The sequence below is a fragment of the Elephas maximus genome, chromosome 15 (genome assembly GCF_024166365.1).
Source record: "Elephas maximus indicus isolate mEleMax1 chromosome 15, mEleMax1 primary haplotype, whole genome shotgun sequence".
In the NCBI taxonomy this organism is placed as follows: Eukaryota; Metazoa; Chordata; class Mammalia; order Proboscidea; family Elephantidae; genus Elephas; species Elephas maximus.
Window position 1 is genome coordinate 93,229,727 of NC_064833.1, and position 23,633 is coordinate 93,253,359.

Genomic DNA, 23,633 nt, shown 5'->3' on the forward strand with positions numbered 1-23,633 from the left:
TAGAATTGAGTAGGGTACTGTAGAGTCAAATAGAATAGATTAGGGTAGGGTAGGGTAGCATAGGGTGGAATAGAGAGTAGAAGAATAGAAGGGAAGAGAAGAGAAGAGAATTGAAAAGAGTCGAATCGAATAGATTAGAGTTGGACAGAGTAGGGGAGGGGAGGGTAGAATAGAATGGCATAGAACAGAACAGAACACGATAGAAAGCATAGCAGAGAGTAGAATAGGGAAGAGTGGAGTTGAATAGAGTCGAAAAGAGCCAAATAGAGCTGATTAGAGCCGAATGGAGCCAAACGGAGCTGAATCAAGACGAAACGAGACGAATCGAGACAAATCGAGCCGAATTGTGCCTAATCGCATTGTATCACGGAGAATCCTGTCGCATTCCGTCAAATCGTGTCGAATTGCATCGAATCAAATCGAATTGTATTTGAGCTGAATCGCGTCGAATCGTGTCGAAATGTGTCAAGTCGAATCCAATGGAATAGAGTAGGGGAGGGGAGGGAAGGGGAGAAAAATAGAATAGAGTAAAATAGAACTGAACAGGAAGAATACGAAAGAATAGAGTAGAGTAGAATAGAGTAAAGCAGAATAGAGTTGTATAGAGGCGAATAGAGCCAAATGGAGATGAAACGAGACAAATTGAATTGCATCGAATAGAATCTATTAGAGTGAACTAGAGCAGGGTAGGGTAAGGTAGAATAGAATAGCCCAGAATGGAGTGGAATGGAATCGAATGGAGTCGAATGGAGTCGTATAATGATGAATAGAGTAGGAAAGACTTGACTAGAGCCAAATAGGGCAGAATAGGACCGAATCGAGCCAAATCCCACCAAATCGAGCCTAATCGAGCCGAACTGAGCCAAATTGAGCTGATTTGAACCGAAGGGTGCCGAATCGCGTCAAAATCTGTCAAATGAAATGGAATAGATTAGAGTAGGGCAGGTTAAGGTAGGGTAGAGTAGAATAGAATAGAACAGGACAGAAGAAAACAGAAAGAGTAGAGTGGAGTCGAATAGAGACGAGTAGAACCAAATGGAGACAAATTGTGCCAAATCTCATCATATGGTGTCGAATCACTTTGAATCGCGTCGAATCCCTGCAATTCGTGTTGAATCGTGTTGCATCGAATCAAATCTATTAGAATGGATTATAGTAGAGGAGGATAGGGTAGAGTAGATTACAATAGAATAGAGTAGAAGAGATTAGAATGGAGTAGAATGCTGGAGTGGAGCTGAATGTTTTTGAATGGAGTCGAATGGCATCGAATACAGAAATCGAGTCGAATAGAGCTGACTAGAGCCAATACAGCCAAATCGAGCTGAACTGAGCCAAATCAAACCGATTTGAACCGAATGGACCCCGTTGGAGCCAATTCGAGCCTAGTCACATCGAATCGCGTCGAATAATGTTGAAATGCGACAAATGGAATTGAATAGAGTAGGGTAGGTTAGGGTAGAAGAGAAGAGAATGGAACGGGACAGAATACAACAGAATAGGGTAAGGAGAGTAGAGCAGAGTAGTGTAGAGTAGAATAGAGTCCGATAGAGCCGAATCGAGCCGAATCAATCCAAATGGATAGGAAATAAGACAAATCGCGTCAAATAGAACCGAACCGATTAGAGTTGGTTAGGGTAGGGCAGAAAGGAATAGAGTAGGATAGTGTGGACTAGAGTGGAATTGTTGGGAGTGGAGTCAAATGGAGCGGAATAGATACGGACAAAGTCGAATAGAGCCAAATAGAGCGGAATAGGGCTGAATAAGGCCGAATCGAGCCAATGTGAGTCGAATCGAGCCTAACTGAGCTGAATCAACCTGAATGGAGCCGAATCCAGCCGAATCGAGCCTAAACAAGCTGAATCCACATGATTCGAGCCGAAAGGACCTGAATGGAGAAAGGCAAGGCAAGGCAAGGATCAAACGGGACCCAGTCAGACCAAGCCGGGCATGACCAGATCCAGCCGGGCATAACCACATCAAACCAGATCTAACTAGACCCAACCGGATCAAGCCAGATCCAACCGGGCCTAACTGTATCCAAGCGGATCCAATCGAATCCAGGTGGATAGAAGCAGATCCAGCCGAATAGAACCGGATCCAGCCAGACATAAAAGGATCCAGTCAGATCCGAATGGATTCAACCCGTTCTAAACAGATACACCTGGATCCAACCAGTCCCAACCGGTTCCAACAGGATCCATCCGGTTCCAATCTTTCCCATCTGGTTCCAACCGGATCCAAAACATTGGAACCGGACTCGTCCGGTTCCAACTGGTTCCATGTGGACCCAGCCGGATCCATCAGGTTTCAACTGGTTCTAGCAGAATCCAACGGGTTCCAGCCGGTTCGAACAAGATCCATCCGATTCCACCGGTTCCTTCCGGAACTCTGCGGTTCCAACCGGTTGCATCCGGATCGATCAGGTTCCAAGCGGCTCCATCCGGATCAATCAGCTTCCAACCGGGTGCATCCGGATTTTGCCGGATCAATCAGGTTTCAAGTGGTTCCAGCTGGATGCAACCGGTTCCAGCCGGTTCCAAATGGATCCATCCGGTTCCAACCGGTTCCTTCCGGAACGTTCCTCTTCCAACCGGTTTCATCCAGATCCATCCGCTTCCAACTGGATCCAGCCTGATCCATCAGGTTTCAACTGGTTCCAGCTGCATCCAACCGGTTCCATGCGGATCCATACGCTTCCAACCGGATCCATCCAGCTCCAACCGTATCCATCTGTCTCCAAACAGTTCCAACCAGATCGAACAGGTTCCAATTGGTTCCATCCGGTTCCAACTGGATCCATCCCTTTCCATCCAGTTCCAACTGGTTGCTATCGGTTCCATCTGGATCCAACCAGATCCCACCTGATCCCTCCTATTCCAAGCGAATCCAACCGCTTCCATCCGATTCCAACCGGCTCGAATCAGCTCGAACGAGTCTCGTTGAATGCCATTGAATCCCAACAAATTCCAACAAATCACATCGAATCCCGTCACACCCCTTTGAATTGCATTGAATTCCGTCAAATCCCGACGAATCTCTTCAAACCCCGTTGAACCCTGTCGATTCTTGTCGAATCATGTCAAATCATATTGAGTTCCATCAGAACACGTCGAAATGCTTTGAATCCTGTCAAATTGCATCAATGGCATCGAATCGCTTCAAGTCGGTTCCAAACCCGTTGAATTCCACTGAATCGCATCAAATGGCTTCGATTGGCGTCTGATCGGGTCGATTCCTGTCACATCCCGTCGCATCTCATTCAATTTGTTAAATCGTGTCAATCTGTGTCATGTTGCATTGAATCCCTTCAAACAAAGTCGAGTGCCGTCGAATTGGGTCGAATCAAGTCGAATGGCATGGAACCCCATCGAATCTTGTCGAATCACGTTGAATCCTGTCGGATTGCCTCTAATCGTGTCAAATTGTGTTGAATCGCCTCGATACCTGTCGAATCCTGTCGATTCCCATCAAATGCCGCCCAATCAGATTGAATGGCTTTGAATCGGAACCAATGGAATAGATTCGAATGGAGTCAGGTAGGGTAAGTTTGGGTAGGGTAGACTACGGTGGACTAGAGTAGACTAGAGTAAACTAGACTAGAGGTCTAGACTATTACCCTAGGCTAGTAGCCTAGATGAGTAGACAAGAGTAGGGTAACGTGGGGTAGCATAGGGTAGGGGAGCAAAGGGTGGAATAGAGACTGTAGAAGAATAGAAGAGAAGAGAAGAGAGTTGAATTGCCTCGAGTTGCACCGAATATCATCAAATCATGTCGAATCGCATTGAATAGAGTCTATTAGAGCAGGGTAGGGTAGGATAGAATAGAATTGGACAGGAAAGAGTAGAATAGAATACAATACAACAGAACAGAATAGAATAGATGACGGTAGGATAGGGTAGTACAGAATAGAATAGAGTAGGAAACAACAGAATAGAATAGAGTAGAACAGAACAGAATAGAATCGATTAGGGTAGGGTAGGTTGGAATAGAGAGAATAGAAGACTAGAATAGAACAGAACAGAGCAGAATAGAAAAGGAGAGATTCGTGTACGGTAGGGTAGGATAGGGTAGAATAGAAATGAATAGAATAAAAGAGAATAGAGTCGCATTGTATCAAATTTCGTGGAATCGCATTAAATCACATGGAATAGAATAGATTAGAGTAGGGAAGGGCAGGATAGAATAGAAAGGAATAGAATAGACCAGAATGGCATAGAACAGAACTGAAAGGAACAGAAGAGGGTAGGGCAGGGTAGAATTGAGTAGGGTACTGTAGAGTCAAATAGAATAGATTAGGGTAGGGTAGGGTAGCATAGGGTGGAATAGAGAGTAGAAGAATAGAAGGGAAGAGAAGAGAAGAGAATTGAAAAGAGTCGAATCGAATAGATTAGAGTTGGACAGAGTAGGGGAGGGGAGGGTAGAATAGAATGGCATAGAACAGAACAGAACACGATAGAAAGCATAGCAGAGAGTAGAATAGGGAAGAGTGGAGTTGAATAGAGTCGAAAAGAGCCAAATAGAGCTGATTAGAGCCGAATGGAGCCAAACGGAGCTGAATCAAGACGAAACGAGACGAATCGAGACAAATCGAGCCGAATTGTGCCTAATCGCATTGTATCACGGAGAATCCTGTCGCATTCCGTCAAATCGTGTCGAATTGCATCGAATCAAATCGAATTGTATTTGAGCTGAATCGCGTCGAATCGTGTCGAAATGTGTCAAGTCGAATCCAATGGAATAGAGTAGGGGAGGGGAGGGAAGGGGAGAAAAATAGAATAGAGTAAAATAGAACTGAACAGGAAGAATACGAAAGAATAGAGTAGAGTAGAATAGAGTAAAGCAGAATAGAGTTGTATAGAGGCGAATAGAGCCAAATGGAGATGAAACGAGACAAATTGAATTGCATCGAATAGAATCTATTAGAGTGAACTAGAGCAGGGTAGGGTAAGGTAGAATAGAATAGCCCAGAATGGAGTGGAATGGAATCGAATGGAGTCGAATGGAGTCGTATAATGATGAATAGAGTAGGAAAGACTTGACTAGAGCCAAATAGGGCAGAATAGGACCGAATCGAGCCAAATCCCACCAAATCGAGCCTAATCGAGCCGAACTGAGCCAAATTGAGCTGATTTGAACCGAAGGGTGCCGAATCGCGTCAAAATCTGTCAAATGAAATGGAATAGATTAGAGTAGGGCAGGTTAAGGTAGGGTAGAGTAGAATAGAATAGAACAGGACAGAAGAAAACAGAAAGAGTAGAGTGGAGTCGAATAGAGACGAGTAGAACCAAATGGAGACAAATTGTGCCAAATCTCATCATATGGTGTCGAATCACTTTGAATCGCGTCGAATCCCTGCAATTCGTGTTGAATCGTGTTGCATCGAATCAAATCTATTAGAATGGATTATAGTAGAGGAGGATAGGGTAGAGTAGATTACAATAGAATAGAGTAGAAGAGATTAGAATGGAGTAGAATGCTGGAGTGGAGCTGAATGTTTTTGAATGGAGTCGAATGGCATCGAATACAGAAATCGAGTCGAATAGAGCTGACTAGAGCCAATACAGCCAAATCGAGCTGAACTGAGCCAAATCAAACCGATTTGAACCGAATGGACCCCGTTGGAGCCAATTCGAGCCTAGTCACATCGAATCGCGTCGAATAATGTTGAAATGCGACAAATGGAATTGAATAGAGTAGGGTAGGTTAGGGTAGAAGAGAAGAGAATGGAACGGGACAGAATACAACAGAATAGGGTAAGGAGAGTAGAGCAGAGTAGTGTAGAGTAGAATAGAGTCCGATAGAGCCGAATCGAGCCGAATCAATCCAAATGGATAGGAAATAAGACAAATCGCGTCAAATAGAACCGAACCGATTAGAGTTGGTTAGGGTAGGGCAGAAAGGAATAGAGTAGGATAGTGTGGACTAGAGTGGAATTGTTGGGAGTGGAGTCAAATGGAGCGGAATAGATACGGACAAAGTCGAATAGAGCCAAATAGAGCGGAATAGGGCTGAATAAGGCCGAATCGAGCCAATGTGAGTCGAATCGAGCCTAACTGAGCTGAATCAACCTGAATGGAGCCGAATCCAGCCGAATCGAGCCTAAACAAGCTGAATCCACATGATTCGAGCCGAAAGGACCTGAATGGAGAAAGGCAAGGCAAGGCAAGGATCAAACGGGACCCAGTCAGACCAAGCCGGGCATGACCAGATCCAGCCGGGCATAACCACATCAAACCAGATCTAACTAGACCCAACCGGATCAAGCCAGATCCAACCGGGCCTAACTGTATCCAAGCGGATCCAATCGAATCCAGGTGGATAGAAGCAGATCCAGCCGAATAGAACCGGATCCAGCCAGACATAAAAGGATCCAGTCAGATCCGAATGGATTCAACCCGTTCTAAACAGATACACCTGGATCCAACCAGTCCCAACCGGTTCCAACAGGATCCATCCGGTTCCAATCTTTCCCATCTGGTTCCAACCGGATCCAAAACATTGGAACCGGACTCGTCCGGTTCCAACTGGTTCCATGTGGACCCAGCCGGATCCATCAGGTTTCAACTGGTTCTAGCAGAATCCAACGGGTTCCAGCCGGTTCGAACAAGATCCATCCGATTCCACCGGTTCCTTCCGGAACTCTGCGGTTCCAACCGGTTGCATCCGGATCGATCAGGTTCCAAGCGGCTCCATCCGGATCAATCAGCTTCCAACCGGGTGCATCCGGATTTTGCCGGATCAATCAGGTTTCAAGTGGTTCCAGCTGGATGCAACCGGTTCCAGCCGGTTCCAAATGGATCCATCCGGTTCCAACCGGTTCCTTCCGGAACGTTCCTCTTCCAACCGGTTTCATCCAGATCCATCCGCTTCCAACTGGATCCAGCCTGATCCATCAGGTTTCAACTGGTTCCAGCTGCATCCAACCGGTTCCATGCGGATCCATACGCTTCCAACCGGATCCATCCAGCTCCAACCGTATCCATCTGTCTCCAAACAGTTCCAACCAGATCGAACAGGTTCCAATTGGTTCCATCCGGTTCCAACTGGATCCATCCCTTTCCATCCAGTTCCAACTGGTTGCTATCGGTTCCATCTGGATCCAACCAGATCCCACCTGATCCCTCCTATTCCAAGCGAATCCAACCGCTTCCATCCGATTCCAACCGGCTCGAATCAGCTCGAACGAGTCTCGTTGAATGCCATTGAATCCCAACAAATTCCAACAAATCACATCGAATCCCGTCACACCCCTTTGAATTGCATTGAATTCCGTCAAATCCCGACGAATCTCTTCAAACCCCGTTGAACCCTGTCGATTCTTGTCGAATCATGTCAAATCATATTGAGTTCCATCAGAACACGTCGAAATGCTTTGAATCCTGTCAAATTGCATCAATGGCATCGAATCGCTTCAAGTCGGTTCCAAACCCGTTGAATTCCACTGAATCGCATCAAATGGCTTCGATTGGCGTCTGATCGGGTCGATTCCTGTCACATCCCGTCGCATCTCATTCAATTTGTTAAATCGTGTCAATCTGTGTCATGTTGCATTGAATCCCTTCAAACAAAGTCGAGTGCCGTCGAATTGGGTCGAATCAAGTCGAATGGCATGGAACCCCATCGAATCTTGTCGAATCACGTTGAATCCTGTCGGATTGCCTCTAATCGTGTCAAATTGTGTTGAATCGCCTCGATACCTGTCGAATCCTGTCGATTCCCATCAAATGCCGCCCAATCAGATTGAATGGCTTTGAATCGGAACCAATGGAATAGATTCGAATGGAGTCAGGTAGGGTAAGTTTGGGTAGGGTAGACTACGGTGGACTAGAGTAGACTAGAGTAAACTAGACTAGAGGTCTAGACTATTACCCTAGGCTAGTAGCCTAGATGAGTAGACAAGAGTAGGGTAACGTGGGGTAGCATAGGGTAGGGGAGCAAAGGGTGGAATAGAGACTGTAGAAGAATAGAAGAGAAGAGAAGAGAGTTGAATTGCCTCGAGTTGCACCGAATATCATCAAATCATGTCGAATCGCATTGAATAGAGTCTATTAGAGCAGGGTAGGGTAGGATAGAATAGAATTGGACAGGAAAGAGTAGAATAGAATACAATACAACAGAACAGAATAGAATAGATGACGGTAGGATAGGGTAGTACAGAATAGAATAGAGTAGGAAACAACAGAATAGAATAGAGTAGAACAGAACAGAATAGAATCGATTAGGGTAGGGTAGGTTGGAATAGAGAGAATAGAAGACTAGAATAGAACAGAACAGAGCAGAATAGAAAAGGAGAGATTCGTGTACGGTAGGGTAGGATAGGGTAGAATAGAAATGAATAGAATAAAAGAGAATAGAGTCGCATTGTATCAAATTTCGTGGAATCGCATTAAATCACATGGAATAGAATAGATTAGAGTAGGGAAGGGCAGGATAGAATAGAAAGGAATAGAATAGACCAGAATGGCATAGAACAGAACTGAAAGGAACAGAAGAGGGTAGGGCAGGGTAGAATTGAGTAGGGTACTGTAGAGTCAAATAGAATAGATTAGGGTAGGGTAGGGTAGCATAGGGTGGAATAGAGAGTAGAAGAATAGAAGGGAAGAGAAGAGAAGAGAATTGAAAAGAGTCGAATCGAATAGATTAGAGTTGGACAGAGTAGGGGAGGGGAGGGTAGAATAGAATGGCATAGAACAGAACAGAACACGATAGAAAGCATAGCAGAGAGTAGAATAGGGAAGAGTGGAGTTGAATAGAGTCGAAAAGAGCCAAATAGAGCTGATTAGAGCCGAATGGAGCCAAACGGAGCTGAATCAAGACGAAACGAGACGAATCGAGACAAATCGAGCCGAATTGTGCCTAATCGCATTGTATCACGGAGAATCCTGTCGCATTCCGTCAAATCGTGTCGAATTGCATCGAATCAAATCGAATTGTATTTGAGCTGAATCGCGTCGAATCGTGTCGAAATGTGTCAAGTCGAATCCAATGGAATAGAGTAGGGGAGGGGAGGGAAGGGGAGAAAAATAGAATAGAGTAAAATAGAACTGAACAGGAAGAATACGAAAGAATAGAGTAGAGTAGAATAGAGTAAAGCAGAATAGAGTTGTATAGAGGCGAATAGAGCCAAATGGAGATGAAACGAGACAAATTGAATTGCATCGAATAGAATCTATTAGAGTGAACTAGAGCAGGGTAGGGTAAGGTAGAATAGAATAGCCCAGAATGGAGTGGAATGGAATCGAATGGAGTCGAATGGAGTCGTATAATGATGAATAGAGTAGGAAAGACTTGACTAGAGCCAAATAGGGCAGAATAGGACCGAATCGAGCCAAATCCCACCAAATCGAGCCTAATCGAGCCGAACTGAGCCAAATTGAGCTGATTTGAACCGAAGGGTGCCGAATCGCGTCAAAATCTGTCAAATGAAATGGAATAGATTAGAGTAGGGCAGGTTAAGGTAGGGTAGAGTAGAATAGAATAGAACAGGACAGAAGAAAACAGAAAGAGTAGAGTGGAGTCGAATAGAGACGAGTAGAACCAAATGGAGACAAATTGTGCCAAATCTCATCATATGGTGTCGAATCACTTTGAATCGCGTCGAATCCCTGCAATTCGTGTTGAATCGTGTTGCATCGAATCAAATCTATTAGAATGGATTATAGTAGAGGAGGATAGGGTAGAGTAGATTACAATAGAATAGAGTAGAAGAGATTAGAATGGAGTAGAATGCTGGAGTGGAGCTGAATGTTTTTGAATGGAGTCGAATGGCATCGAATACAGAAATCGAGTCGAATAGAGCTGACTAGAGCCAATACAGCCAAATCGAGCTGAACTGAGCCAAATCAAACCGATTTGAACCGAATGGACCCCGTTGGAGCCAATTCGAGCCTAGTCACATCGAATCGCGTCGAATAATGTTGAAATGCGACAAATGGAATTGAATAGAGTAGGGTAGGTTAGGGTAGAAGAGAAGAGAATGGAACGGGACAGAATACAACAGAATAGGGTAAGGAGAGTAGAGCAGAGTAGTGTAGAGTAGAATAGAGTCCGATAGAGCCGAATCGAGCCGAATCAATCCAAATGGATAGGAAATAAGACAAATCGCGTCAAATAGAATCGAACCGATTAGAGTTGGTTAGGGTAGGGCAGAAAGGAATAGAGTAGGATAGTGTGGACTAGAGTGGAATTGTTGGGAGTGGAGTCAAATGGAGCGGAATAGATACGGACAAAGTCGAATAGAGCCAAATAGAGCGGAATAGGGCTGAATAAGGCCGAATCGAGCCAATGTGAGTCGAATCGAGCCTAACTGAGCTGAATCAACCTGAATGGAGCCGAATCCAGCCGAATCGAGCCTAAACAAGCTGAATCCACATGATTCGAGCCGAAAGGACCTGAATGGAGAAAGGCAAGGCAAGGCAAGGATCAAACGGGACCCAGTCAGACCAAGCCGGGCATGACCAGATCCAGCCGGGCATAACCACATCAAACCAGATCTAACTAGACCCAACCGGATCAAGCCAGATCCAACCGGGCCTAACTGTATCCAAGCGGATCCAATCGAATCCAGGTGGATAGAAGCAGATCCAGCCGAATAGAACCGGATCCAGCCAGACATAAAAGGATCCAGTCAGATCCGAATGGATTCAACCCGTTCTAAACAGATACACCTGGATCCAACCAGTCCCAACCGGTTCCAACAGGATCCATCCGGTTCCAATCTTTCCCATCTGGTTCCAACCGGATCCAAAACATTGGAACCGGACTCGTCCGGTTCCAACTGGTTCCATGTGGACCCAGCCGGATCCATCAGGTTTCAACTGGTTCTAGCAGAATCCAACGGGTTCCAGCCGGTTCGAACAAGATCCATCCGATTCCACCGGTTCCTTCCGGAACTCTGCGGTTCCAACCGGTTGCATCCGGATCGATCAGGTTCCAAGCGGCTCCATCCGGATCAATCAGCTTCCAACCGGGTGCATCCGGATTTTGCCGGATCAATCAGGTTTCAAGTGGTTCCAGCTGGATGCAACCGGTTCCAGCCGGTTCCAAATGGATCCATCCGGTTCCAACCGGTTCCTTCCGGAACGTTCCTCTTCCAACCGGTTTCATCCAGATCCATCCGCTTCCAACTGGATCCAGCCTGATCCATCAGGTTTCAACTGGTTCCAGCTGCATCCAACCGGTTCCATGCGGATCCATACGCTTCCAACCGGATCCATCCAGCTCCAACCGTATCCATCTGTCTCCAAACAGTTCCAACCAGATCGAACAGGTTCCAATTGGTTCCATCCGGTTCCAACTGGATCCATCCCTTTCCATCCAGTTCCAACTGGTTGCTATCGGTTCCATCTGGATCCAACCAGATCCCACCTGATCCCTCCTATTCCAAGCGAATCCAACCGCTTCCATCCGATTCCAACCGGCTCGAATCAGCTCGAACGAGTCTCGTTGAATGCCATTGAATCCCAACAAATTCCAACAAATCACATCGAATCCCGTCACACCCCTTTGAATTGCATTGAATTCCGTCAAATCCCGACGAATCTCTTCAAACCCCGTTGAACCCTGTCGATTCTTGTCGAATCATGTCAAATCATATTGAGTTCCATCAGAACACGTCGAAATGCTTTGAATCCTGTCAAATTGCATCAATGGCATCGAATCGCTTCAAGTCGGTTCCAAACCCGTTGAATTCCACTGAATCGCATCAAATGGCTTCGATTGGCGTCTGATCGGGTCGATTCCTGTCACATCCCGTCGCATCTCATTCAATTTGTTAAATCGTGTCAATCTGTGTCATGTTGCATTGAATCCCTTCAAACAAAGTCGAGTGCCGTCGAATTGGGTCGAATCAAGTCGAATGGCATGGAACCCCATCGAATCTTGTCGAATCACGTTGAATCCTGTCGGATTGCCTCTAATCGTGTCAAATTGTGTTGAATCGCCTCGATACCTGTCGAATCCTGTCGATTCCCATCAAATGCCGCCCAATCAGATTGAATGGCTTTGAATCGGAACCAATGGAATAGATTCGAATGGAGTCAGGTAGGGTAAGTTTGGGTAGGGTAGACTACGGTGGACTAGAGTAGACTAGAGTAAACTAGACTAGAGGTCTAGACTATTACCCTAGGCTAGTAGCCTAGATGAGTAGACAAGAGTAGGGTAACGTGGGGTAGCATAGGGTAGGGGAGCAAAGGGTGGAATAGAGACTGTAGAAGAATAGAAGAGAAGAGAAGAGAGTTGAATTGCCTCGAGTTGCACCGAATATCATCAAATCATGTCGAATCGCATTGAATAGAGTCTATTAGAGCAGGGTAGGGTAGGATAGAATAGAATTGGACAGGAAAGAGTAGAATAGAATACAATACAACAGAACAGAATAGAATAGATGACGGTAGGATAGGGTAGTACAGAATAGAATAGAGTAGGAAACAACAGAATAGAATAGAGTAGAACAGAACAGAATAGAATCGATTAGGGTAGGGTAGGTTGGAATAGAGAGAATAGAAGACTAGAATAGAACAGAACAGAGCAGAATAGAAAAGGAGAGATTCGTGTACGGTAGGGTAGGATAGGGTAGAATAGAAATGAATAGAATAAAAGAGAATAGAGTCGCATTGTATCAAATTTCGTGGAATCGCATTAAATCACATGGAATAGAATAGATTAGAGTAGGGAAGGGCAGGATAGAATAGAAAGGAATAGAATAGACCAGAATGGCATAGAACAGAACTGAAAGGAACAGAAGAGGGTAGGGCAGGGTAGAATTGAGTAGGGTACTGTAGAGTCAAATAGAATAGATTAGGGTAGGGTAGGGTAGCATAGGGTGGAATAGAGAGTAGAAGAATAGAAGGGAAGAGAAGAGAAGAGAATTGAAAAGAGTCGAATCGAATAGATTAGAGTTGGACAGAGTAGGGGAGGGGAGGGTAGAATAGAATGGCATAGAACAGAACAGAACACGATAGAAAGCATAGCAGAGAGTAGAATAGGGAAGAGTGGAGTTGAATAGAGTCGAAAAGAGCCAAATAGAGCTGATTAGAGCCGAATGGAGCCAAACGGAGCTGAATCAAGACGAAACGAGACGAATCGAGACAAATCGAGCCGAATTGTGCCTAATCGCATTGTATCACGGAGAATCCTGTCGCATTCCGTCAAATCGTGTCGAATTGCATCGAATCAAATCGAATTGTATTTGAGCTGAATCGCGTCGAATCGTGTCGAAATGTGTCAAGTCGAATCCAATGGAATAGAGTAGGGGAGGGGAGGGAAGGGGAGAAAAATAGAATAGAGTAAAATAGAACTGAACAGGAAGAATACGAAAGAATAGAGTAGAGTAGAATAGAGTAAAGCAGAATAGAGTTGTATAGAGGCGAATAGAGCCAAATGGAGATGAAACGAGACAAATTGAATTGCATCGAATAGAATCTATTAGAGTGAACTAGAGCAGGGTAGGGTAAGGTAGAATAGAATAGCCCAGAATGGAGTGGAATGGAATCGAATGGAGTCGAATGGAGTCGTATAATGATGAATAGAGTAGGAAAGACTTGACTAGAGCCAAATAGGGCAGAATAGGACCGAATCGAGCCAAATCCCACCAAATCGAGCCTAATCGAGCCGAACTGAGCCAAATTGAGCTGATTTGAACCGAAGGGTGCCGAATCGCGTCAAAATCTGTCAAATGAAATGGAATAGATTAGAGTAGGGCAGGTTAAGGTAGGGTAGAGTAGAATAGAATAGAACAGGACAGAAGAAAACAGAAAGAGTAGAGTGGAGTCGAATAGAGACGAGTAGAACCAAATGGAGACAAATTGTGCCAAATCTCATCATATGGTGTCGAATCACTTTGAATCGCGTCGAATCCCTGCAATTCGTGTTGAATCGTGTTGCATCGAATCAAATCTATTAGAATGGATTATAGTAGAGGAGGATAGGGTAGAGTAGATTACAATAGAATAGAGTAGAAGAGATTAGAATGGAGTAGAATGCTGGAGTGGAGCTGAATGTTTTTGAATGGAGTCGAATGGCATCGAATACAGAAATCGAGTCGAATAGAGCTGACTAGAGCCAATACAGCCAAATCGAGCTGAACTGAGCCAAATCAAACCGATTTGAACCGAATGGACCCCGTTGGAGCCAATTCGAGCCTAGTCACATCGAATCGCGTCGAATAATGTTGAAATGCGACAAATGGAATTGAATAGAGTAGGGTAGGTTAGGGTAGAAGAGAAGAGAATGGAACGGGACAGAATACAACAGAATAGGGTAAGGAGAGTAGAGCAGAGTAGTGTAGAGTAGAATAGAGTCCGATAGAGCCGAATCGAGCCGAATCAATCCAAATGGATAGGAAATAAGACAAATCGCGTCAAATAGAACCGAACCGATTAGAGTTGGTTAGGGTAGGGCAGAAAGGAATAGAGTAGGATAGTGTGGACTAGAGTGGAATTGTTGGGAGTGGAGTCAAATGGAGCGGAATAGATACGGACAAAGTCGAATAGAGCCAAATAGAGCGGAATAGGGCTGAATAAGGCCGAATCGAGCCAATGTGAGTCGAATCGAGCCTAACTGAGCTGAATCAACCTGAATGGAGCCGAATCCAGCCGAATCGAGCCTAAACAAGCTGAATCCACATGATTCGAGCCGAAAGGACCTGAATGGAGAAAGGCAAGGCAAGGCAAGGATCAAACGGGACCCAGTCAGACCAAGCCGGGCATGACCAGATCCAGCCGGGCATAACCACATCAAACCAGATCTAACTAGACCCAACCGGATCAAGCCAGATCCAACCGGGCCTAACTGTATCCAAGCGGATCCAATCGAATCCAGGTGGATAGAAGCAGATCCAGCCGAATAGAACCGGATCCAGCCAGACATAAAAGGATCCAGTCAGATCCGAATGGATTCAACCCGTTCTAAACAGATACACCTGGATCCAACCAGTCCCAACCGGTTCCAACAGGATCCATCCGGTTCCAATCTTTCCCATCTGGTTCCAACCGGATCCAAAACATTGGAACCGGACTCGTCCGGTTCCAACTGGTTCCATGTGGACCCAGCCGGATCCATCAGGTTTCAACTGGTTCTAGCAGAATCCAACGGGTTCCAGCCGGTTCGAACAAGATCCATCCGATTCCACCGGTTCCTTCCGGAACTCTGCGGTTCCAACCGGTTGCATCCGGATCGATCAGGTTCCAAGCGGCTCCATCCGGATCAATCAGCTTCCAACCGGGTGCATCCGGATTTTGCCGGATCAATCAGGTTTCAAGTGGTTCCAGCTGGATGCAACCGGTTCCAGCCGGTTCCAAATGGATCCATCCGGTTCCAACCGGTTCCTTCCGGAACGTTCCTCTTCCAACCGGTTTCATCCAGATCCATCCGCTTCCAACTGGATCCAGCCTGATCCATCAGGTTTCAACTGGTTCCAGCTGCATCCAACCGGTTCCATGCGGATCCATACGCTTCCAACCGGATCCATCCAGCTCCAACCGTATCCATCTGTCTCCAACAGTTCCAACCAGATCGAACAGGTTCCAATTGGTTCCATCCGGTTCCAACTGGATCCATCCCTTTCCATCCAGTTCCAACTGGTTGCTATCGGTTCCATCTGGATCCAACCAGATCCCACCTGATCCCTCCTATTCCAAGCGAATCCAACCGCTTCCATCCGATTCCAACCGGCTCGAATCAGCTCGAACGAGTCTCGTTGAATGCCATTGAATCCCAACAAATTCCAACAAATCACATCGAATCCCGTCACACCCCTTTGAATTGCATTGAATTCCGTCAAATCCCGACGAATCTCTTCAAACCCCGTTGAACCCTGTCGATTCTTGTCGAATCATGTCAAATCATATTGAGTTCCATCAGAACACGTCGAAATGCTTTGAATCCTGTCAAATTGCATCAATGGCATCGAATCGCTTCAAGTCGGTTCCAAACCCGTTGAATTCCACTGAATTGCATCAAATGGCTTCAATTGGCGTCTGATCGGGTCGATTCCTGTCACATCCCGTCACATCTCATTCAATTTGTTAAATCGTGTCAATCTGTGTCATGTTGCATTGAATCCCTTCAAACAAAGTCGAGTGCCGTCGAATTGGGTCGAATCAAGTCGAATGGCATGGAACCCCATCGAATCTTGTCGAATCACGTTGAATCCTGTCGGATTGCCTCTAATCGTGTCAAATTGTGTTGAATCGCCTCGATACCTGTCGAATCCTGTCGATTCCCATCAAATGCCGCCCAATCAGATTGAATGGCTTTGAATCGGAACCAATGGAATAGATTCGAATGGAGTCAGGTAGGGTAAGTTTGGGTAGGGTAGACTACGGTGGACTAGAGTAGACTAGAGTAAACTAGACTAGAGGTCTAGACTATTACCCTAGGCTAGTAGCCTAGATGAGTAGACAAGAGTAGGGTAACGTGGGGTAGCGTAGGGTAGGGGAGCAAAGGGTGGAATAGAGACTGTAGAAGAATAGAAGAGAAGAGAAGAGAAGAGAGTTGAATTGCCTCGAGTTGCACCGAATATCATCAAATCATGTCGAATCGCATTGAATAGAGTCTATTAGAGCAGGGTAGGGTAGGATAGAATAGAATTGGACAGGAAAGAGTAGAATAGAATACAATACAACAGAACAGAATAGAATAGATGACGGTAGGATAGGGTAGTACAGAATAGAATAGAGTAGGAAACAACAGAATAGAATAGAGTAGAACAGAACAGAATAGAATCGATTAGGGTAGGGTAGGTTGGAATAGAGAGAATAGAAGACTAGAATAGAACAGAACAGAGCAGAATAGAAAAGGAGAGATTCGTGTACGGTAGGGTAGGATAGGGTAGAATAGAAATGAATAGAATAAAAGAGAATAGAGTCGCATTGTATCAAATTTCGTGGAATCGCATTAAATCACATGGAATAGAATAGATTAGAGTAGGGAAGGGCAGGATAGAATAGAAAGGAATAGAATAGACCAGAATGGCATAGAACAGAACTGAAAGGAACAGAAGAGGGTAGGGCAGGGTAGAATTGAGTAGGGTACTGTAGAGTCAAATAGAATAGATTAGGGTAGGGTAGGGTAGCATAGGGTGGAATAGAGAGTAGAAGAATAGAAGGGAAGAGAAGAGAAGAGAATTGAAAAGAGTCGAATCGAATAGATTAGAGTTGGACAGAGTAGGGGAGGGGAGGGTAGAATAGAATGGCATAGAACAGAACAGAACACGATAGAAAGCATAGCAGAGAGTAGAATAGGGAAGAGTGGAGTTGAATAGAGTCGAAAAGAGCCAAATAGAGCTGATTAGAGCCGAATGGAGCCAAACGGAGCTGAATCAAGACGAAACGAGACGAATCGAGACAAATCGAGCCGAATTGTGCCTAATCGCATTGTATCACGGAGAATCCTGTCGCATTCCGTCAAATCGTGTCGAATTGCATCGAATCAAATCGAATTGTATTTGAGCTGAATCGCGTCGAATCGTGTCGAAATGTGTCAAGTCGAATCCAATGGAATAGAGTAGGGGAGGGGAGGGAAGGGGAGAAAAATAGAATAGAGTAAAATAGAACTGAACAGGAAGAATACGAAAGAATAGAGTAGAGTAGAATAGAGTAAAGCAGAATAGAGTTGTATAGAGGCGAATAGAGCCAAATGGAGATGAAACGAGACAAATTGAATTGCATCGAATAGAATCTATTAGAGTGAACTAGAGCAGGGTAGGGTAAGGTAGAATAGAATAGCCCAGAATGGAGTGGAATGGAATCGAATGGAGTCGAATGGAGTCGTATAATGATGAATAGAGTAGGAAAGACTTGACTAGAGCCAAATAGGGCAGAATAGGACCGAATCGAGCCAAATCCCACCAAATCGAGCCTAATCGAGCCGAACTGAGCCAAATTGAGCTGATTTGAACCGAAGGGTGCCGAATCGCGTCAAAATCTGTCAAATGAAATGGAATAGATTAGAGTAGGGCAGGTTAAGGTAGGGTAGAGTAGAATAGAATAGAACAGGACAGAAGAAAACAGAAAGAGTAGAGTGGAGTCGAATAGAGACGAGTAGAACCAAATGGAGACAAATTGTGCCAAATCTCATCATATGGTGTCGAATCACTTTGAATCGCGTCGAATCCCTGCAATTCGTGTTGAATCGTGTTGCATCGAATCAAATCTATTAGAATGGATTATAGTAGAGGAGGATAGGGTAGAGTAGATTACAATAGAATAGAGTAGAAGAGATTAGAATGGAGTAGAATGCTGGAGTGGAGCTGAATGTTTTTGAATGGAGTCGAATGGCATCGAATACAGAAATCGAGTCGAATAGAGCTGACTAGAGCCAATACAGCCAAATCGAGCTGAACTGAGCCAAATCAAACCGATTTGAACCGAATGGACCCCGTTGGAGCCAATTCGAGCCTAGTCACATCGAATCGCGTCGAATAATGTTGAAATGCGACAAATGGAATTGAATAGAGTAGGGTAGGTTAGGGTAGAAGAGAAGAGAATGGAACGGGACAGAATACAACAGAATAGGGTAAGGAGAGTAGAGCAGAGTAGTGTAGAGTAGAATAGAGTCCGATAGAGCCGAATCGAGCCGAATCAATCCAAATGGATAGGAAATAAGACAAATCGCGTCAAATAGAACCGAACCGATTAGAGTTGGTTAGGGTAGGGCAGAAAGGAATAGAGTAGGATAGTGTGGACTAGAGTGGAATTGTTGGGAGTGGAGTCAAATGGAGCGGAATAGATACGGACAAAGTCGAATAGAGCCAAATAGAGCGGAATAGGGCTGAATAAGGCCGAATCGAGCCAATGTGAGTCGAATCGAGCCTAACTGAGCTGAATCAACCTGAATGGAGCCGAATCCAGCCGAATCGAGCCTAAACAAGCTGAATCCACATGATTCGAGCCGAAAGGACCTGAATGGAGAAAGGCAAGGCAAGGCAAGGATCAAACGGGACCCAGTCAGACCAAGCCGGGCATGACCAGATCCAGCCGGGCATAACCACATCAAACCAGATCTAACTAGACCCAACCGGATCAAGCCAGATCCAACCGGGCCTAACTGTATCCAAGCGGATCCAATCGAATCCAGGTGGATAGAAGCAGATCCAGCCGAATAGAACCGGATCCAGCCAGACATAAAAGGATCCAGTCAGATCCGAATGGATTCAACCCGTTCTAAACAGATACACCTGGATCCAACCAGTCCCAACCGGTTCCAACAGGATCCATCCGGTTCCAATCTTTCCCATCTGGTTCCAACCGGATCCAAAACATTGGAACCGGACTCGTCCGGTTCCAACTGGTTCCATGTGGACCCAGCCGGATCCATCAGGTTTCAACTGGTTCTAGCAGAATCCAACGGGTTCCAGCCGGTTCGAACAAGATCCATCCGATTCCACCGGTTCCTTCCGGAACTCTGCGGTTCCAACCGGTTGCATCCGGATCGATCAGGTTCCAAGCGGCTCCATCCGGATCAATCAGCTTCCAACCGGGTGCATCCGGATTTTGCCGGATCAATCAGGTTTCAAGTGGTTCCAGCTGGATGCAACCGGTTCCAGCCGGTTCCAAATGGATCCATCCGGTTCCAACCGGTTCCTTCCGGAACGTTCCTCTTCCAACCGGTTTCATCCAGATCCATCCGCTTCCAACTGGATCCAGCCTGATCCATCAGGTTTCAACTGGTTCCAGCTGCATCCAACCGGTTCCATGCGGATCCATACGCTTCCAACCGGATCCATCCAGCTCCAACCGTATCCATCTGTCTCCAACAGTTCCAACCAGATCGAACAGGTTCCAATTGGTTCCATCCGGTTCCAACTGGATCCATCCCTTTCCATCCAGTTCCAACTGGTTGCTATCGGTTCCATCTGGATCCAACCAGATCCCACCTGATCCCTCCTATTCCAAGCGAATCCAACCGCTTCCATCCGATTCCAACCGGCTCGAATCAGCTCGAACGAGTCTCGTTGAATGCCATTGAATCCCAACAAATTCCAACAAATCACATCGAATCCCGTCACACCCCTTTGAATTGCATTGAATTCCGTCAAATCCCGACGAATCTCTTCAAACCCCGTTGAACCCTGTCGATTCTTGTCGAATCATGTCAAATCATATTGAGTTCCATCAGAACACGTCGAAATGCTTTGAATCCTGTCAAATTGCATCAATGGCATCGAATCGCTTCAAGTCGGTTCCAAACCCGTTGAATTCCACTGAATTGCATCAAATGGCTTCAATTGGCGTCTGATCGGGTCGATTCCTGTCACATCCCGTCACATCTCATTCAATTTGTTAAATCGTGTCAATCTGTGTCATGTTGCATTGAATCCCTTCAAACAAAGTCGAGTGCCGTCGAATTGGGTCGAATCAAGTCGAATGGCATGGAACCCCATCGAATCTTGTCGAATCACGTTGAATCCTGTCGGATTGCCTCTAATCGTGTCAAATTGTGTTGAATCGCCTCGATACCTGTCGAATCCTGTCGATTCCCATCAAATGCCGCCCAATCAGATTGAATGGCTTTGAATCGGAACCAATGGAATAGATTCGAATGGAGTCAGGTAGGGTAAGTTTGGGTAGGGTAGACTACGGTGGACTAGAGTAGACTAGAGTAAACTAGACTAGAGGTCTAGACTATTACCCTAGGCTAGTAGCCTAGATGAGTAGACAAGAGTAGGGTAACGTGGGGTAGCGTAGGGTAGGGGAGCAAAGGGTGGAATAGAGACTGTAGAAGAATAGAAGAGAAGAGAAGAGAAGAGAGTTGAATTGCCTCGAGTTGCACCGAATATCATCAAATCATGTCGAATCGCATTGAATAGAGTCTATTAGAGCAGGGTAGGGTAGGATAGAATAGAATTGGACAGGAAAGAGTAGAATAGAATACAATACAACAGAACAGAATAGAATAGATGACGGTAGGATAGGGTAGTACAGAATAGAATAGAGTAGGAAACAACAGAATAGAATAGAGTAGAACAGAACAGAATAGAATCGATTAGGGTAGGGTAGGTTGGAATAGAGAGAATAGAAGACTAGAATAGAACAGAACAGAGCAGAATAGAAAAGGAGAGATTCGTGTACGGTAGGGTAGGATAGGGTAGAATAGAAATGAATAGAATAAAAGAGAATAGAGTCGCATTGTATCAAATTTCGTGGAATCGCATTAAATCACATGGAATAGAATAGATTAGAGTAGGGAAGGGCAGGATAGAATAGAAAGGAATAGAATAGACCAGAATGGCATAGAACAGAACTGAAAGGAACAGAAGAGGGTAGGGCAGGGTAGAATTGAGTAGGGTACTGTAGAGTCAAATAGAATAGATTAGGGTAGGGTAGGGTAGCATAGGGTGGAATAGAGAGTAGAAGAATAGAAGGGAAGAGAAGAGAAGAGAATTGAAAAGAGTCGAATCGAATAGATTAGAGTTGGACAGAGTAGGGGAGGGGAGGGTAGAATAGAATGGCATAGAACAGAACAGAACACGATAGAAAGCATAGCAGAGAGTAGAATAGGGAAGAGTGGAGTTGAATAGAGTCGAAAAGAGCCAAATAGAGCTGATTAGAGCCGAATGGAGCCAAACGGAGCTGAATCAAGACGAAACGAGACGAATCGAGACAAATCGAGCCGAATTGTGCCTAATCGCATTGTATCACGGAGAATCCTGTCGCATTCCGTCAAATCGTGTCGAATTGCATCGAATCAAATCGAATTGTATTTGAGCTGAATCGCGTCGAATCGTGTCGAAATGTGTCAAGTCGAATCCAATGGAATAGAGTAGGGGAGGGGAGGGAAGGGGAGAAAAATAGAATAGAGTAAAATAGAACTGAACAGGAAGAATACGAAAGAATAGAGTAGAGTAGAATAGAGTAAAGCAGAATAGAGTTGTATAGAGGCGAATAGAGCCAAATGGAGATGAAACGAGACAAATTGAATTGCATCGAATAGAATCTATTAGAGTGAACTAGAGCAGGGTAGGGTAAGGTAGAATAGAATAGCCCAGAATGGAGTGGAATGGAATCGAATGGAGTCGAATGGAGTCGTATAATGATGAATAGAGTAGGAAAGACTTGACTAGAGCCAAATAGGGCAGAATAGGACCGAATCGAGCCAAATCCCACCAAATCGAGCCTAATCGAGCCGAACTGAGCCAAATTGAGCTGATTTGAACCGAAGGGTGCCGAATCGCGTCAAAATCTGTCAAATGAAATGGAATAGATTAGAGTAGGGCAGGTTAAGGTAGGGTAGAGTAGAATAGAATAGAACAGGACAGAAGAAAACAGAAAGAGTAGAGTGGAGTCGAATAGAGACGAGTAGAACCAAATGGAGACAAATTGTGCCAAATCTCATCATATGGTGTCGAATCACTTTGAATCGCGTCGAATCCCTGCAATTCGTGTTGAATCGTGTTGCATCGAATCAAATCTATTAGAATGGATTATAGTAGAGGAGGATAGGGTAGAGTAGATTACAATAGAATAGAGTAGAAGAGATTAGAATGGAGTAGAATGCTGGAGTGGAGCTGAATGTTTTTGAATGGAGTCGAATGGCATCGAATACAGAAATCGAGTCGAATAGAGCTGACTAGAGCCAATACAGCCAAATCGAGCTGAACTGAGCCAAATCAAACCGATTTGAACCGAATGGACCCCGTTGGAGCCAATTCGAGCCTAGTCACATCGAATCGCGTCGAATAATGTTGAAATGCGACAAATGGAATTGAATAGAGTAGGGTAGGTTAGGGTAGAAGAGAAGAGAATGGAACGGGACAGAATACAACAGAATAGGGTAAGGAGAGTAGAGCAGAGTAGTGTAGAGTAGAATAGAGTCCGATAGAGCCGAATCGAGCCGAATCAATCCAAATGGATAGGAAATAAGACAAATCGCGTCAAATAGAACCGAACCGATTAGAGTTGGTTAGGGTAGGGCAGAAAGGAATAGAGTAGGATAGTGTGGACTAGAGTGGAATTGTTGGGAGTGGAGTCAAATGGAGCGGAATAGATACGGACAAAGTCGAATAGAGCCAAATAGAGCGGAATAGGGCTGAATAAGGCCGAATCGAGCCAATGTGAGTCGAATCGAGCCTAACTGAGCTGAATCAACCTGAATGGAGCCGAATCCAGCCGAATCGAGCCTAAACAAGCTGAATCCACATGATTCGAGCCGAAAGGACCTGAATGGAGAAAGGCAAGGCAAGGCAAGGATCAAACGGGACCCAGTCAGACCAAGCCGGGCATGACCAGATCCAGCCGGGCATAACCACATCAAACCAGATCTAACTAGACCCAACCGGATCAAGCCAGATCCAACCGGGCCTAACTGTATCCAAGCGGATCCAATCGAATCCAGGTGGATAGAAGCAGATCCAGCCGAATAGAACCGGATCCAGCCAGACATAAAAGGATCCAGTCAGATCCGAATGGATTCAACCCGTTCTAAACAGATACACCTGGATCCAACCAGTCCCAACCGGTTCCAACAGGATCCATCCGGTTCCAATCTTTCCCATCTGGTTCCAACCGGATCCAAAACATTGGAACCGGACTCGTCCGGTTCCAACTGGTTCCATGTGGACCCAGCCGGATCCATCAGGTTTCAACTGGTTCTAGCAGAATCCAACGGGTTCCAGCCGGTTCGAACAAGATCCA